The sequence below is a fragment of the Petaurus breviceps genome, unplaced genomic scaffold, assembly GCF_028583685.1.
Source record: "Petaurus breviceps papuanus isolate PSGF00001 unplaced genomic scaffold, PetGlider_PUasm1.0 558, whole genome shotgun sequence".
NCBI classification, from domain to species: domain Eukaryota; kingdom Metazoa; phylum Chordata; class Mammalia; order Diprotodontia; family Petauridae; genus Petaurus; species Petaurus breviceps.
This window is the reverse complement of record NW_027186376.1, coordinates 4,574,945-4,588,654: the sequence shown is the minus strand read 5'-3', so window position 1 is coordinate 4,588,654 and position 13,710 is coordinate 4,574,945. Positions and strand designations below refer to the sequence as shown.

General features: G+C 42.3%; 1 protein-coding gene across 12 annotated transcripts in view; it reads left to right on the top strand.

The window, feature by feature from the left end:
* Positions 1-13,710, top strand: part of PPP6R2 (protein phosphatase 6 regulatory subunit 2) — a 170,811-nt gene that overhangs the window by 63,279 nt on the left and 93,822 nt on the right. The gene's annotated exons all lie outside the window — the stretch shown is intronic.

The window sequence follows — 13,710 nt, the reverse complement described above, 5'->3', positions numbered from 1 at the left end:
TCTCTCTCTCTCTCTCTCTCTCTCTCTCTCTCTCTCTCTCTCTCTCTATCTCTCTCTCTATCTGTATCTGTCTCTCTGCCTGTCTGTTTGTCTTTCTATATCCTATTACTTTATCTGTCATCTCCACTAAGCAGCATCTTTTCATTTGAATTCCATTTTTTCTAGATACGTTCATCTGTCTATGTTCTGGTGGCTGTTCTATACTGGGCCTCAGGTCAATCACCTACCCTTCTCAAGAAATTTGAGACCTGGTTTGTCATCTCTTTCTCTACCCCAAACCTTGCCATTTTCCTTAAGGCCTTTGGCTCACATGAGGATGTATTTCCTCAAATACCCTTGTTGTGGCCAGTTCAAAATCTCCTCAGCTCCTAAAATCACCACCTTCATTGCACCTCTGCCACATACAGCAACAGTCATTCCCTATACAGGTTCCCCCTTCACAGTCCAGAACTCTGAAATTCCTCTTTGATCCTAATCTTCTTCCCTTCCAGTTGTCCTTGTCCTCACCCTTCCTAAAATTCCTTATTCGCTGTCCTTACCACAGCTTCCAATCACTGCCCTACCCTAGACAGTTCAGCTTTTTATCATCTTTAGCCCTTGAATTGCTATATTTTTTTTATCCCTACTTCTCCCTTTCCAGACTAAAGCCCCCTATCCTTGTCACCATGGTCTTCCTTTGTTCTTGCTCATGTGCTGCTGATTACTAAAGTACACATAACTGTGCTTACTGGGTCAATTTAAGTTATTTTATGTCTGACAGATATGTTGAATGCAGAAAAGGATAGACTTACATGGACTGATGCAAAGTGAAGTCAGCAGAGCCAAGAAAACAATATATACAGTCACTATAACAATGGAAATAGAAATAAAAATCTCCAGAAAACAATCTAATATAAATTTGCAGAATTATCAAAAAAAAAGAAGCATGACTCAAGGAAGACATGAGATATGAGAAGATTCCTCTTTTCACTCCTTTTTTTGCAGAGGTGGGGCTAGGGAGTACATGTTTGTGGAACTTTGCATATATAGTCAGATTCCCCCCCCCCCCATGTTTTGATAGGTATTGTTGATTTCTTTCTCTTCCTCTTTTTATTTAAAAAAAATATTTATAATAATGGATGGCTCATGGTGGAGGAGAGAATAAGAGGAGAAATATGGGGGTAATTTAGGCAATATAAAAACAACAGATCAATAAAAACATACTTAAAACTTTTTAAAAAACATTTATTTCATTAAATATTTCTCAGTTACATGTAAAAAATTTTTAAATAATCGCTTAAAAATTTTTGAGTTACAAATTTCTCTACCCTCCTTGAGAAGACAAGCAATTTGACATCAGTTATACATGTGATATGACGTATCAGGTAGCTAGGTAACCAGTGGATAAGAGTGCCAGTTCTCGAGTCAGGAAGGAGTCTTCCTAAGTTCAAATCTGGACTCAGACACTTAGTAGCTGTGTGACTCTGGGCAAGTCACTCTACCCTGTTTGCCTCAGTTTCCTCATCTGTAAAATGAGCGGGAGAAGGAAGTGGCAAACTACTTCATTATCTTTGCCAAGAAAACTCCAGAGGCGGCTAGGTGGTGCAGTGAATAGAGCACCGGCCTTGGAGTCAGGAGGACCTGAGTTCAAATTTGGCCTCAGACACTTAGCATTTACTAGCCATGTGACCTTGGGTAAGTCACTTAACCCCAATTGCTCTGCCTTCCCCCCTCCAAAAAGCAAAAAAAAAAAAAGAAACCTCCAGATGGGGTCATGAAAGGTCAAACGTGACTAAGCAACAGCAACATACATGTGAAGTCATGCAAAACATATTTACATATTATCCGTGTTGCAAAAGAAAACACAAACAAGAGAAAACAATAAAAATAAAATTTAAAAATCTGTTTCAGTGTGCATTAATTCTTTCTCTGGAGGCAGGTAGCATTTTTCATCATGGGTCCTTTGAAATTGTATTGGGTCATGGTCTTGATCAAACACAGTTGATCATCATATGGTATTGCTGTTACTGTGTACAGTTTTCTCCTGGCTCTCCTCACTTCACTTTGTATCAGTTCATATAAGTCTCCCAGGTTTTTCTGAAACCATCCTTCTCATTTCTTGTAGCACAATAATATTCCATCACAATTATATAACACAGTTTGTTCAACCATTCCCCAATTAATAGGCATCCTCTCTATTTCCAATTTTTTACCACCATAAAAAGAGCTGCTGTAAATATTTTTGTATTAAGACATTATGTTTTTTAATCTTAATTGCGTCTTCACTGCATGCATCAGTCCTTTTACTCTTGCCTGATAATTCTCTGTTGTGATCCCCACAGTGGCTATTCCAAACCTTCCTTTATTTTTTTAAAGTTACCCAGACCACCGCTTTATCTTTCCCTCTCAGTAGAGGATCTTGCTCCATACTTTCCTGATAGTTGAGTTCCTCTGTTGTGACTCTGCTCTGCTCCCCAGTCTTCCCCAATCCCCTCTTCCTGGACTCTAGATTCATATGAAGAGGTGGCCTTTCTTTTTTCCATCGCTACCCTCTTTGCTTGTGCCTTAGCTCCATCCCTTCCAGCCTCTCCAGATATCCCTTCATCCCCTTTTCTCTCCAGTTTTTAATCTCTTCTTCTGTACCAGCATTTCTCCTACTGCCTTTAAAATACCCATATCTTCCTCACTCTTAAAACATTCATTTGATTTTCCCATGTCCTCAAGCCATCATTTTGTAGCTCGCATACATTTCACAGCCAAACTCCTTCCAAAAGCTGTCTATACACGTTGCCTCCACGTTCTAAATTCCCATTTATTTCTCAGTTCTTGCCATATGACTTCCATCCCCACCACTCAACCAGTACTGCCTTCTCTAGGATCACCAACAATTTCTTTATTGTTACATCCAGTGGTGGCCTAAAGCTTACTTTGTCTCTGCAGTTTTTGATAGTATTGATCATTGCCTACTTCTGAATACTCTTTTTTCCTGGGTTTTCCTGTCCCTGATGTTACTGTTCTGTCCTACCTGTCTAACGAGTCTTTATCAGGCTCTTCTGCAGGACCATCATCTGAGTCTTCCCTCCCCTTCTCTCCACTCCTCTCCCTTCCTTTCTCCCAATGATCTCTTTATCTCCCATTATTTCAGTTATCTCTCTTCAGATGATTCCCAAATCTGTCTCTTGAGCTCCAGCTCTGTGCCTTCAGTAATCCTGCCGGATGTCTCTATCTGGATGTTCCATGGGAATCTCAGCTGAAGAAATCTGACTCAGAAGTCATCTTCTCTTCCAAATCCACTCCTTCTCCTAGCTGTCATATTTCTGTTGAGAGAAATTCCATCCTTCTAGACTCCCAAGTTGACCACCTAGATGCCATCCTTGACTCTTCCCTTGATAAGATCATGGTTGATCCTGTATTTTCTTATTTATTCTATTTACAGTTAATTGATTTCTGTCCTGTAACTGCTTTAGTCATGGTTATTTGTCTCTGAACTTGGTTCAGAGATTCAGTCAACCTGTATTGGGTTAAGTTTAAAAACCCACCTCTTCTTGCCTCAAGGCATTGAACTGACCTTGGACAATGAATGTGAACACAAGGGAGTTTGGGCCTGATATCTTTGTTCCACCAAGCTGTCCTTCGAGGATGTCTGGTTTGCTCAAAAGTCTGAGATGCTCTGTCGCCCTGAACTCAGACGAGCACATCTTAGTCTCCTGAGAGAAGAGCAGGGCTTCTGACTAGCTCCCGTTACCAGATTTCTTTCCAATGTTCCCTGTGCTTCAGCTCTGTAACCAGTCATCCTGCCCTTAATCCTGTGATGTCATCTGGCCTGCTCTGTTCTTTGTTCTCTTCTCCCCAAAACCTGTAAAAGGAGAGGTGTCCTTTTGCTTGGGTCTTTGGCATCAATGGAGGCAATCTGTTGGCCCACTTATTGACAGGCAGCATGCCCCTGCTAATCAACATTTTTTGGCTTGGAGATTTGCCTCAGTTTAGCCTTTTGTTAAATTCCATTTGTAACACCTTTTAATCCCTAATCCCCATATCCAGTCAGTTGCTAAACAATATCTCCCACATCTGTTCACTCCCTTTATTCACACTGAAGCTGCCCTAGTCCAAATCCTTATTGCCTCTCACCTGGACTAATGAGATGGCCTCCTAACTGGTCTCCCTTCCTCAGGCCTGTCCCCTTTCAGTTCATCATCCACACAACTTCTAAACACGTACATGTATATATTTATACACACACATGTATAGATGTGTATCTGTGCGTATGTGTGTTACAGATCTGACCGTATCACTGCTCTGCTTAGAAATCTTCAGTTGCCTCCCCGCTTCTTCCTCTTGCCTTTAAGTTGAAGGACAATTCTTCTGTTTGATATTTAAAGTATTTCCAAGTATGGCTCTGATCTGTCCGTCCAGTCTGATCACCTTTTCACCTCCCTCTTTCCCTGGATGGGAATTGCTGGTGTGCTGGCCTACAAGAGTGGAGGCTGTAGAGAAAACAGATGGAGGACCCTAAGGTGCTGACTGTGGCTTGGAGGGCTTTTCCCACAGGCTGTAGGATGAGCATCTTTTTCTCTCTAGATGCCTATTTCTATTGCATAATAATTAAGGATATATGGTCATAATTTTTTTACATTTTTTTTCTTGACTTGATAATTTTTCTCACTTGGAAAAATTCCAGACAAAGGCATCTTGTTATCAAGAAGAAGGGACTGCTTTTCCTCAGAGAAAGGAACCTCAGCCTGCCCACCCAGGTGGACCTAGAGCTCCCAATTCTGTGTGGCCTAGAGTTTGTAAGGCCATACCATAACCACACTTCTTATTCTGCTCAGGTTTCTCGAGCTCCAGGGGTTGCCGCAGGCTGCAACAGTTTTTACCATCCCAGTGGTCTTTGGGGACCAGACTTTTTTTAAGGGACTCTTAGCAAGTTGGCCAATGTAAAGTAGAACTATTCAAGTTGATATTCTAACTATTGGCCTTCCCTGGTTAGCTTGATATCCTTCCTTCGTTTTTGCCTTTAGTGGGCATATATCTTGAATGTGAATAGATGTTGAAACATGTTGACTTGGTCATTATTCTGAAAAGTAAATAGAATTGAACTGTAACCAGTCAATTTCTAGGTATCATTTAGATTCTGATTCTCTCTTAGCAACAGTTTCCAGCACCAGAATGTTCTTTTTGAAAAGACTCTTGCCTGGAACTACACGGCTCCACTGCCAGCCTTTCTCTATGAAAAATCCCTTGTGGGCAATGTTTAACAGTAAAAACAAGTAATCAGAGCAGGCCTCTCCATCTTTCTGAGGAAAGGCTAGAAGATGTCTGTGACCCCTTGAATCTCCAGAAAGACTGCTGAAGGTGTTCAGAGAATGTGAAAAGCATCCCTTGGAGGCATTGTGTCATTTCAGGTACATTGAGACATCTCCCCAGCCACTGGGCACCAGTGACCAAAAGCCCATTAATCTTACTCAGAAACAGTTGCTTGTCAGTGCTTCCTTTTTGTTGGTTGTTAGAAGATACTCACTCTTCCTGGTGCAAGCCTGGAGAGTAGCTTCAGCACCATGCTGCTGGAACTCTGGGTAAGGTGGAGTGAAGTTTTGACCGCAATGGCAAGACTGCCCATCCAAGGAATAGGGCAGCAATGAGAGGTGAACCAAAGCTTTGGTTTGGCGAATGTGAGTTTCCTCACCACGTATTCTCACATCCGCCTCCTAGGGAACTAATTAATGTGGGCACAAGATACAAATGGCAACCTCATGCTAACAGAACGAGTGAAAGGATCGTCCGCCTCTGCCCTCCAGAGTATTCTGTGATCAAGCAGGGTCTGGTCAGATCTTTAGGCAGCAAAATAGGCCCTTGGCTGGGGGCAAAACAACGACCATTTAGTTATGGCATTGTTTAAAATCAGCAGAGTGGTGTCTAGGATTGGGGAATCTTTTTGTTTCAGAGATTATAATACAACAAAACTCACCAATGTGTACAGTTGGGATAAAGGTGAATACAAATTAGTGACAAGTCTGAATTACAGGATGTTTGAAAGGAATTGTAGGTTTGTTTTTAGTAGCTCTAATAGCTGGGAGTATAGTAGCAAAGGTTTACACATAGAGAACTCAGTCTGATGAAGAAGCACTAATTTAAAACTGACGTGTTAATTCTCAATCAGGGATAGAAATGAGTTCTTCAGAAGTACTTGGAAACAGCTTGTTACTTAAGTAGTTAAAGCATTGCCTTTGCAATCTTGCTTATACTCAGAAATTTCATAGCACTTTTTTTTTCTTAAAGCAATTGCAAAAGTCAACATTAGACTAGCTCCAGGCCTAATTAGAATTTTACCTCAAAGGATATGAGTTTTCTGTGTGTGTGTTTTTAGCAAGTTTGGAGAAAGATTTGAGCTGCATTTTAAACTCTTAGTGACAGTAGTGTAGAGTGAAAAGCATAGCTGAGCTGTGATTGTGGACCATCCTTCTGAGAATCTTGTGGTCCCTAGAATAGCTTTTGTTCAAATGGGCCATCCCACACAGACAACTTAGAAATAGGACTCTGTTATATGTCTCATAGGCTGATCAAAGAGAAGGATCATGTCACTCAGTGGGGCCAACACTAAGCCATACTTCAGGTTCCCTGTGGACTGCATTTTAATTTAATTTTGAAGTGTTATCTGTGCTCCACCTATTTATTTATTCACTCATTTATTTCTGTATGTATGTTTATTTTCTTAAATATTTCTCCAGGTTTTTGTTTTTGTTTTGCTTTTTGGAGGAGGAAGGTAGGATAATTGGGGTTAAGTGACTTGCCCAAGGTCACACAGTCCAGTTACAATTTTTTTTTAAAGCAATTGGGGTTAAGTAACTTGCTCAAGGTTACACGGCCAGGTGTTTCTGAGTGGGTGCTAAGTGTCTGAGCCCGGATTCGATCCCCAGGTCATTCCGACACTGGGGCTCTGGGGCTGGTGCTCTTACTCGCTGTGCTACCTGGCCCCCATCCACTTACATTTTAATCTGTTTCAGGCCAAACTTGATGTTGTGAGTTTGTCAGCTCAGACATAGCTAATGACAAGATGTAGCCAGCACTCACTCTTCTCAGGTTCTCTTGAATCTGGGTGATGGCATCTGTATATCCTGCCTTGCTGTAGCAGTAATGACACCTGGTCAGCAATGCTGATGAATGAAAATGGGAGGCTTGATTTCAAGGGTCCTTGTAGAAAAAACAGTGTATTTGGAGGTAGCAAGCCTGGGCTCAGCCCCTGGGCCTGTCACAGCGTCTGCAAATGGGGGTGGCAGTACTCTCCTTGTTGGCTTCCGGCCTCAGGTGATGGTGCTTGGCATAGGCCAGGGTTTAGGAGACTTGGTAGTTTTCCCCATGCTTCCTTTCCAGCAACCCTTTAGGTTTGGATTTAGAACTGGGAGTAGGTAGTGCAAGTATTGTTACTTCCATTTTACACATGAGGAAACACAGGCTCCAGAAGTTTGACCAGCTGCACTGGGAGCTTAACTACCATATTGCCTGCTTCCAAGCCAGTGTCAGACACAGTCCACAATGCCATGATAAGAGATGTTCTAATATACCTTCAGTCCAAAAGGTACATTTCAGTTATTGTGTCATTATTTCCATTCAACAACTATTTATTTTTAAAATAAATTTGATAGCTACCTTTTTTCCTCACAGCCTATATTTCACAATGTGCCTCTGTTCTTCCTCTCCCAGAAAACCATCCCTTTCAAAAAAAGAATATTTTTAAGAAAGAAAAAAAATCAATACATAAAAATTGTAACATTAAAAAACCTGACATGTTCTGTTCTAAGCCCATAATCCCTCATTTCAGCCAAGAAGATGCCTTATATTTCTTCTTTGGGGCTAAGCTTAGTCATTCTAATTCAGTTGCTATTATTTTGTTGTTCTTTCCATTTTCTTTGTTGTACTCATTGTGAATATGGTTTTCCTTCTTATGTTTACTTCACTTTTCATCAGTTCATTTATATTTTCCAGTGCTTCTCTGAATTAATATAGTCATTGTTTCTTGTGCCCTTCTTACCTTCCAGCCCTCTTTATTCTATCACTTGGTGTCATTGACCTTCCTTACTGGCTGTTCCTCACGCACAACACTCCCATCTCCCTACTCCATGCATTTTCACTGGCTGTTTCCTAAACCTGGAATTCTTTCCTTCCTCATCTCTGCTCAAATTTCAGTTCAGATGCTACCTTCTGCAAGATATCTTCCCTTTGAGGTTACTTTCTAATTTACCCTGAATATGTCTTGAATGTAACATAGATGTTGTAACATGTTGACTTGATTTTCTTACAGCAAAGTATTGTAACATTCCATTTCAGTTTAGCCATTCACCAAAAGAGATAATACTTGTATAGCATTTAGCCTGGTCCATAATAGATAGGTAGGTGTTATAGAAATGTCTTATTGCCTTCCCTTTCTCAGTCTATGGGCATCAACTTTGTTTCTAATTCTTTGCTACTACAAAAATATTTGCCACTATAAGTAATTTTGGGCCATTTCTTTCTTTCTTTTTTTTTTAATCAATCTCCTTTGTGTTGATATCCTTAGCACTGGAGTCTCAGGGATACAGGATATGGACATTTTTTGTCACTTTCTTAGCATGATTTCAAATTGATTCCCAGAATGCTTGTACTGTTCATAGTTCTGCCAACTTTAGCATATCTGTGTTTTGACAGTTTTTTCAACATTGATTATTCAAATCTTTTGTCATCTTTGCCAATTTTGACATTTTTAAGTACCTGCTCTGTATGAAGTACAACCTATTATATCTAGCAGGACCTGAAAAGTGCTGAAGCAATTGCAAATATTTTCTTGTCTTATTAGTACCTCACTTCTAATTTCTTAATCATTTTTGTTGTATTGAAAGTGGGCAGAATTATTGGTGGGAAAGATTCCCAAACATTTTAAAGTGTTCTGGTTTGAGAGTAATGATAAACACTTGCTTGCCCTATTTAAGGATGAATTTCAAGTCCCTGAAACAAAGCGTCATGTTACATGTTGCTAATGTTGTCCTATTACTGATTTAAGCTTGGAAATGAGAGACATGAGAGGTTTGGGGATCTTAAGTTGTTTATTTCAGTCCTCAGCAATAGGATAAATGTGTATTCTTTCAGCAACCCAGGATTTTGCTAAATGAAAGGTATCTTACATATTCATTTGTATTTGAATAGGTGGTTTGTTTTAACAGAAAGAAGTTATTTTGTTTCATCTTTGTTTAGGAATGATGGGGAAGGTAATGATTTTCCTTTAAATCTTGAGTGGGAATCTTGAGTGGGAAATTATCAGATGGTCAAGGTTATAAAAGGACTTGGAGATCTGTATTTGAAATTTTCTGTCCCTGCCAGTTTGGATGGATTAAAACAAAGTCTGTTCATTAAATTGTGTCAGTGAGAGCCATCCCAAAGTGGAACAAGCAGCCGGATGGTTCAGTGGCTGTGTTCTAGATGAGCCTTGGAGGTGGCGATTGTTATGGGACCAAGATAGTGCTCTGTAGTCCTGGGTGAGAATGGAGAATCATCTCAGAAAGTTGGGAAGGGATCTGGAATGCCTTTATGTGATCTTTGGAATGCTCTGTGGTTTCTGCATAGGTATAGATTGAGAATCTTCTGTGCTTTCCCATTCTGGTGGAAATGCTCTCCTAGAGAATCTAGACACTGTGGTGTTAACCTCCCTCCTGTCCTGTTTTCTTTTTCTCTTTCATCTTGGGGGTCTCATTAGGGTTATCCGTCTGCTGTTTGTCCTTTGTACTGAGGGTCAGGATGCATTTATTTCCCCCAGGAGCCTATGAGCAAATACAGAATCATCTTGAAAGGAATCCAATAGTTCCATTACCTCGCCCCGTAAGGTAAAGACACTGGAAACATCTGAACAAGTGGTCATAGTCTCCATTCACCTCAGCCCTGCATCCTCTAAACAACTCATGACAATTGCAGAATTGCCAAGTTCCAGATCTCAGGGAAATCTTGATTTAAGCCCTGCCTCTGACCGATACTAGCTGGCTGACCATGGCACCAAGTCACCTCTCACTTCACTCCTCACCATCCCCAGGGAGCTAAGACTCGTGGTTATAAATGAGCTGCTTATCTCCTTCATTGGGGGAATATCACAGGTCTGGCACAGAAAAAATATTTTAAGTAAGGTCTTATATGCCTCTTCTTGCACAAAAGTTGTCATCGATAAAAGGTGGCCACTTAACACCCATCATGCATCTTTCCTTTGCCTTTTGGGTTCTTTGTAATTTTTGATGTTTTGAGAGTCTAGTATTCCATTACTACCAACCATAAGACATGACCTAGCAAATAATAGTTTGGGATCATTTAAAAGACTGAATTTGCTCAAATTCAGCACAGGCTGATAACATCTTCCTCTTCAATTCCAGGCTCACTCTTTCTCCCTCTTCAGCATTTTTTAAAGATACATACAATTAAAGGACTAATTCACCCAGTTCCTATTCACTTCTAACCTGGCAAATTTGCGTTTTTTTCTACTTTGTTTTTCTGACGGTAGATAATGAAACCATTCTCTTTTAACATCACTGTGGATTTCTCTGGGCAGACTCAGTGCAATTGGCACTACACAGAATACTTTCACAGGATGACTTTGAGTAGGGACCCACCATATGACAAATGCCCTCAAGAGAGGATAAACTGTAAAAACAACTGTAAATACCCCGAGTGGCTTCGTAGGAAAAAAGACATGAAAGTTAAATCCAAGCCACTGCAAAGGAGTAGGCAGTGAGGTATTTTCAGGCCTCTGATAGGACAGATACAGATGGAGTCACTCTCCTCTCCTCTGAATCTTCATCTCCAGCTGCTTTCCTTTTTATTAGCCTTCTAGCTTTTGTACTCTTCCTTATTCCAGAGTCAGCCTTAGAGGATTTTAGCTTTCCCTGTTCACTTGGCTAGCCTTGTATCCAGTCTGGTCCCTTTACTCAAATTAGTTGGGCTAAAATTAGTTCAGGTAGCTGCTGTTTCCCAGCTGGAAAAGGGCTGCTGCTATTTTGGCACTGGGACCTTAGAAACAGGTTTGGGCATGAGCCTGGAAGTGACAGAGTGAGTCAGATTGCTAGAGATCACCCAAGCTTTGGAGTTTGGGTATTAGGTACTGAACACATTCTATGAGGAGGGCAGTTCCAAGGGTGGGAATTAGTCATAGGTTCAGAAATAGTTGTTAGTTTCTTATTTGAAATGATCCTGAAAAGCCCCAGCCCCTGCAGTTGGGGAGAATACCTACTAACTTCCGATTGAGTGCCAAGTGTGGTGATCAGATCTACAGTAATTCCTTAGCTCGATAACAAAAAAAGCTCAGGATAGGGAAGGGGAAATGGCACAAAAGAGCTGTGAGTAGATGGCAAGTAGTCAAGCTAACAAGCATTTCTTCGGTACACACTGTATGCCAGGCATTGTGCTGAGGGTACCAAGAAAAGCCAAAACATAGTCCCTCCCTTTGAGGACCTCCCAGTCTGATGGAAGAGACAACACAGAAACAGCTAGGTACAAACCCCTGCCACAGAGGAGAAATGGACGGGAATGTCAGAAGAAAGGCACTAGTGTTACGGGGGAAAGGCCTGGGAAACCAGGAGGTAGAGATGAGAAGGGTGGATGTTCTAGGCATGAGGAATAACCATTGGAAATACTTGGAGTCAGGGAGGGAGTGTCTTCTGGGAGGAATACCAAGAAGGTTGTGTCATTGGATTGTAGCTGATGTGGAGGCGGGTTAGGTGTGAGAAGACTGGAAAAGGAGAAAGGCGTCAGGCTTAAAAGTCAAATAGAGGATTTTATATTTGATCCTGGATGTAATAGGGAGTCACTGAGGTTTACTGAGTATGTGCAGATATGTGTTTATGTATGTGTAAGGGGAGTGATATCATCAGACCTGTGCATTACAGGATGGGCACTTTGGTTGAGTGGGAGATGGTTTGGAGTGGGATAGGCCCTTGTACTAGCCCTGTTGTGAGGTGATAAACATCATCAGGATGATTATTGTGTCAGGAGAGAAGGGGGCAGCCATGACAGAGATTGTCAAGAATCAACGGGACTTGGCCATTGGCTGGATATGAAGGGTGTGCAGGGTGAGGAGTTGAGGATCTCACTGAGGTTGTGAACCTGGGGGCTGGGAGAATGTTGGTACACTCAACAGAAGGAGAGAAGCTAGGAAAAAGGTTCGGAAGGGAAAGAACAAATTCCATTTTGGACACATTTAGTTAAAGGTATCTACAAGACGTCCAGTAGATGGCTGTTCAGGAGAGAGGCTTGGACTGGATGTAGAGATGTGAGAGGCATCTGTAGAGGGCTGGTAGTGAGACCACCTCGGGAAATAGAGCACAGGCAGAAGGGAAGAGAATCCTGGGGGATTTCAGGGGGCAGGATCTAGATGAAGACTGACAAAGCAGACAGAATCATAGAGAGGAAAGAACCAGAAAATCTAGAGAGTGGTCTGCTGAGAGGTCAAGATGAAGGAAGACTGAAAATGAGGTATTCGATTTGCTGATTAAGAGCTCATTGGTGATTTGGAGAGGGCACTTTGGGTTGAATACTGAGGCTGCGAGGAGAAAGTTGAGGAGAGGGTGAAAGGAAGGGAAGCAGGGGCACCACAGGGCAGGTAGCCACAAGGAAGAGGAGAGATGGGACAGTGGTTAGTTGGGATGGAGGGATACCGGGAGGAGATTTTGAGGATGGGAGAGACATGAGTATTGTATGTAGGCAGTAGGGAAGCTTCCAGTAGAAAAGGAGGTAAGTGAGGGAGGGGGCATTGCTTGTGCCTTGGCAAAGAGAAGGGCCACCTCTTCATATGAGACCGGGGTTGGGGGGGGGGGAGGAAGGAGGAGAGAGTAGGGAAAAGTGTCTGAGTGGTGTGAGGTGAGGAGCTCTTGGCAGATGGCCTCAACTTTTTCAGTAAACTATGAGGCAGGGAGGGAAGGGAACTCTGGGAGGTTTGGGAAGGGATAAAAGCCTTTGGTAGTGGCCCTGGGGGTGAGTGGGATGGCAGAGTGAATTGATTAGCAAGGTGTCAGAGGATCACTTTGGCACAGTGAGGAGGACCCCATTGAAATGTAGTATGTATTTGTAGTGGACCCAGTTGGGCAGTTTTGTGATTTTCTTCAGTTTTGTTCAACTGTATGTTGAGAGTAGGTGTAAAATTATGGTGGGGATAGTAGTTGAGGCTGAGGCTTGGGAGGGGGACAGGGTCAGCAGGAAGGGTGAGGGGATGAGTTGAGTGAAGAGGGTGGTATGAAGTTGAATTGATTCACTGGAGGATTAGGATGGGCAAGGGAAGAGAATAGAGCCAGTGCAGGGCTGTTGGCTTGAAGAAGAACTGAAGGGAGGTTTGGAGGTGACAGTGAGGAGAGGAGGGACACCAGCGTTAGGGATTGTAAGCAGAGGGAAAGGTGGAATGACAACAGAGTGTTATCAATCAGATTAAGGGATTGCAGAGGTCATGAAGGTGGAAAGAGAGGCTGTATGGATGGTCAGATGGAGAAGGGACGGGGAGGGAGGCTCTTCCAGAGGGGATCATCCTGGATGGTGAAGTCCTCTCAGATGAGGGCAGGAGCTGGGGTGGACAGAAAGACAGTGAGCAGGAGGGCACTGGAGGTCAGCAGACAACAGCCTCCAGACTCTTGTTTGGGTGGAAAATAGGGATTGAATGGAGAAAAGGGGAAGTTCCTGTGTGCTGGTGGCACAGGGAGAGTGTGGACTTGGCCATGGGGAGGGCAGGGTGCCTGGAAA